The sequence below is a fragment of the Oncorhynchus clarkii genome, chromosome 20 (genome assembly GCF_045791955.1).
Source record: "Oncorhynchus clarkii lewisi isolate Uvic-CL-2024 chromosome 20, UVic_Ocla_1.0, whole genome shotgun sequence".
In the NCBI taxonomy this organism is placed as follows: Eukaryota; Metazoa; Chordata; class Actinopteri; order Salmoniformes; family Salmonidae; genus Oncorhynchus; species Oncorhynchus clarkii.
In genome coordinates, this window is record NC_092166.1 from 10,773,823 (window position 1) to 10,779,216 (window position 5,394).

The window sequence follows — 5,394 nt, forward strand, 5'->3', positions numbered from 1 at the left end:
ACCTATCGCTCCACAAAAGCAGCGGCCCTTGCAGAGCAAGTGGAACAACTACTGCAAGGTCTCAGAGTGAGTGATGTCACCGATTGAAACGCTATTAGCATGCACCCCGCTAACTAGCTAGCCATTTCACACCGTTTACACACAGTTATGAACTTGAAAAGTTAATAATAAACCAATTAGGCACATTTGGGCAGTCTTGATACAACATTTTGAACATAAATGCAATGGTTAATTGGATGAGTCTAAAACTTTGCACATACATTGCTGCCATCTAGTGGCCAAAATCAAAATTGCGTCTGGGCTGGAATAATACATTATGGCTTTTCTCTTGCATTTCAACGATGATGATACCAAAAAATAAAAAACGCATGTTTTTTGCTTTGTATTGTCTTTTACCAGATCTAATGTGTTATATTCTCCTAAATTAATTTCACATTTCCACAAACTTCAAAGTGTTTCCTTTCAAATAGTATCAAGAATATGCATATCCTTGATTCAGGTCCTGAGCTACAGGCAGTTAGATTTGGGTATGTAATTTTAGGTGAAAATTGGGAAAAAAGGGGCGGATCCTTAAGAGGTATTTAAATATACATTTTCTAAAATGCATATTCCCATCGAAATGCAATGATTATGTTCTTCTAGTGACAAAGAACACTGTCTATGTCACAGCCTGATGCAACGGCAGAACTATGTCAGACATGTTACGCAGACTATGCAGGGTTACGCAGTGTTTCCTTTTTCAAATATAAGAAACCGGTGCATAAATATAAGTAATATAATTTTAAAATCCCCTTCAAAATTTAAACTAGAGATATATAATTTTTGCATGGGCTGTGTCTCAATCCACCACATCCTCCAATGGCGGCCTTCCACATCTGTGGTGGAAGGTGGCCGAGCTACCTGTTTGTCAGACCATGAGACATCCCAAAAATGGGGACTCTCACAAAATGGCTGTAGCATCAAAACGGTTTGGTCTACAAACTAATTTGACCGATCCACAAATGACTCCTCTGGAGGCAACCCCTACTTGTTTAAAAAATGAATGGAAGTGCGGATGGAGTTTTGTGCCTACACGACAAAAGGGGTTAAATATGTGTCAGAATATATATATACAGTACCAGTCAAAATTTTGGACACACCTACTCATTCCAGGGTTCTTTATTTTTGTTACATTTCTACATTGTAGAATAATAATGAAGACATCAAAACTATGAAATAACACATATGGAATCATGTAATGACCAAAAAAGTGTAAAACAAATATATTTTAGATTTTAGATTCTTCAAAGTAGCCACCATTTGCCTTGATGACAGCTTTGCACACTCTTGGCATTCTCTCAACCAGCTTCATTAGGTAGTCACCTGGAATGTATTTCAATTACCAGGTGTGCCTTGTGAAATGTTCATTTGTGGAATTTCTTTCCTTCTCAATGTGTTTGAGCCAGTCAGTTGTGTTGTGACAATGTAAGGGTGGTATACAGAAGATAGCCCTATTTGGTAAAATACCAAGTCCATATTATGACAAGAACAGCTCAAATAAGCAAAGAGAAACGACAGTCCATCATTACTTTAAGAGGGCTATTTGACCAAGAAGGAGAGTGATGGAGTGCTGCATCAAATGACCTGGATTCCACAATCACCTGACCTCAACCCAATTGAGATGGTTTTGAATGAGTTGGATCGCAGAGTGAAGGAAAAGTGGCAAACAAGTGCTCAGCATATGTGGGAACCCCATCAAGACTGTTGGAAAAGCATTCCTTATGAAGCCGGGTGACAGAATGCAAAGAGTGTGCTAAGCTGTCATCAAGGCAAAGGGTGGCTACTTTGAAGAATATAAAATCTATTTGGATTTGTTTAACACTTTTTTGGTTACTACATGTTTCCATGTGTTATTTCATAGTTTGATGTTTCACTATTATTCTACAATGTAGAACATAGTAAAAATAAAGAAAAACCCTTGAATGAGTAGGTGTGTCCAACATTTTGACTGGTACGTTATATATATTTTTCCTGACCTGTCTTAGATTTCCTAGATATAGGACAGACACTAAAAAACCTTATTCCTTATTATGCATTTTTTGACTGTCTTATTTTTTTCCATGTATGAATCTGTTTTTCAATGCATTTCTATAGGATTTGGTACTAAAGTCCAAATTCAATATTTTATGTAATATTTTTAGAATATATATTTTTTACACTTAAAGGATCCTAAAATTCAAAATCAAATAGATAAATGAGACTGGTAGGGGTTTTACTTTTTTACTTTTTCCATATGTCAGTTTATAACCCCCCTAACGTCTTAGACTCTAGAGAATGAATCATGGGTTTTTCAGTGGAGGTTGGCTGTTCATAAAGTGTTTCGATACAACACAATGATCAATTTGTAAAGGATATGAATATGACCAAGTCTGGTGATCAGAGAATCATCAGTCATAAGGCTTTGCATATTGCTGCCGTGCCCCAAAGCAAGGCAAGTTACCATGAGCTAATTCAGTAAATATGCATTTAAAGAAATAAAATATTACAGTGCTATGCCGACATTGTTGTTGTTAAACGTTTTCTCTGTAGGCTACAGTACATGTGTCTCACGTGGTCCCACCTGGAAAACTAGGTCTCATGGGGACATTACAGCTGAAATAAATGAAAAGAGACAACATTTTGAAGAAGCTGAGTAATATTATGAGCAATCCAATAATCTCAAACTAATAAAGCAAAAATAATCATGATATGCTTGGAATGTCCCTCTAGTTATACTGTGAACAAGGTCAGATCTAAATATCTTTAGGCAGTGGTTCTAACTTGCCCAGTGGTGGAAAAAGTACAACTATTTGAGTAAAAGTCTAAACGTATTTTGTTTACTTAAAGTATCAAAAGTAAAAGTAAAAGTACAAATAATTTTTAATTCCTTATTAAGCAAACCAGATGGCGCCATTTTCTTGTATTTTTCTTTTAAGAGAAAGCCAGGGGCACACTCCAACACTCAGACATCATTTACAAAGCATGTGTGTTTAGTGAGTCTGCCAGATCAGAGGCAGTAGGGATGACCAGGGATGTTCTCTTGATAAGCCGTGAATTTGACCCTTTTCCTGTCCTGTTAAGCATTCAAAATGTATTGAATACTATTGGGTGTCAGGGAAAATGCATGGAGTAAAAAGTAAATTATTTTAGGAATGTAGTGAAGTAAAAGTAAAAGTTGTCAAAAAATATAAATAGTAAAGTACAGATACCCCAAAAACCTACTTAAGTATTACTTTAAATTATTTTTAATTAAGTACTTTATACCACTGAACTTGCCAGATCCTAATGAAAAATATGTATCTAGGGATTCACACCAATCTATAATTCTATTGAACTTACTGAATATTTTAAGATTTGTATACATTGGTGTGCAAAATCAGAACCCGTTGAAAACAAAGACACCCAGGGGTCGATGGAGGGGTTTTACTTTGAATTGTTGCCAGTCCCTTCAATAGTGTTAATCACCCATCCATTGAGCGGAACAAATTGTAAGCGGTGGAGTTTATTACTAACTTAGCTTTTTTTTACCCTTGTTTTACCAGGTAAATTGACTGAGAACACATTCTCATTTACAGCAACGACCCGGGAAATAGTTACAGGGGAGAGGAGGGGGATGTCAGCCAAGTGAGTAATAAAAATGCCTAATTCAAATGATGCCCCAACAAATAACAATCAGGTTTAAAATACATTGAGAAATCTTGAAATGCATACAAAATGTAGTCTGTAAATGCCTTTCAATTAAGACAAGTTGTTTAAGAGCTACTAAACTCAGCAAAAAAAGTAATGTCCCTTTTTCAGGACCCTGTCTTTCAAAGATAATTCGTAAAAATCAAAATAACTTGTAAAGGATTTAAACACTTTCCCATGCTTGTTCAATTAACCATAAACAATTAATGAACATGCACCTGTGGAACGGTCATTAAGACACTAACAGCTTACAGACGGTAGGAAATGAAGGTCACGTTTATGAAAACTTAGGACACTAAAGAGGCCTTTCTACTGACTCTGAAAACACCAAAAGAAAGATGCCCAGAGTCCCTGCTCATCTGCGTGAATATGCCTTAGGCATGCTGCAAGGAGGCATGAGGACTGCAGATGTGACAAGGGCAATAAATTGCAATGTCCGTACTATGAGACGCCTAAGACAGAGCTACAGTGAGACAGGACGGACAGCTGATCATCCTCGCAGTGGCAGACCACGTATAACAACAACTGCACAGGATCGGTACATCCGAACATCACACCCGCGGGACAGGATGGCAACAACAACTGCCCGAGTTACACCAGGAATGCACAATCCCTCCATCAGTGCTCAGACTGTCCACAATAGGCTGAGAGAGGCTGGACTGAGGGCTTGTAGGCCTGCTGTAAGGCAGGTCCTCACCAGACATCACTGGCAACAACGTCGCCTATGGGCACAAACCCACTGTTGCTGGATCAGACAGGTCTGGCAAAAAGTGCTCTTCACTGACGAGTCGCGGTTTTGTCTCACCAGGGGTGTTGGTCGGATTCCTGTTTACCGTCGAAGGAATGAGTGTTACACCGAGGCCTGTACTCTGGAGCGGGGTTGATTTGGAGGTGGAGGGTCTGTCATAGTCTGTGGCGGTGTGTCACAATATCATCGGACTGAGCTTGTTGTCATTGCAGGCAATCTCAACACTGTGCGTTACAGGGAAGACATCCTCCTCTCTCATGTGGTACCCTTCCTGCAGGCTCATCCTGATATGACCCTCCAGCATGACAATGCCACCAGCCATACTGCTCGTTCTCTGCGTGATTTCCTGCAAGACAGGAATATCAGTGTTCTGCCATGGCCAGCTAAGAGCCTGGATCTCAATCCCATTGAGCACGTCTGGGACCTGTTGGATCGGATGGTGAGGGCTAGGGCCATTCCCATCAGAAATGTCCGGGAACTTGCAGGTGCCTTGGTGGAAGAGTGGGGTAACATCTCACAGCAAGAACTGGAAAATCTGGTGCAGTCCACAAGGAGGAGATGCACTGCTGTACTTAATGCAGCTGGTGGCCACACCAGATACTGACTGTTACCTATGATTTGACCCCCCCGCCCTCCCCCTTTGTTCAGGGACACATTATTCAATTTCTGTTAGTCACATGTCTGTGGAACTTGTTCAGTTTATGTCTCAGTTGTTGAATCTTATGTTCATACAAATATTTGCACATGTTAAGTTTGCTGAAAATAAGCGCAGTTGGCAGTGAGGGGACGTTTCTTTTTTTTGTGCTGAGTTTATATCGAGAGAGAGAGAGAGAGAGAGAGAGAGAGAGAGAGACGAGGGAAATGAAATTCTCAATAATCATGTACGTAAATATTGTTGCGTATGTTACCCACGATGCAGTGCGGTTGTACATAACTAGCCT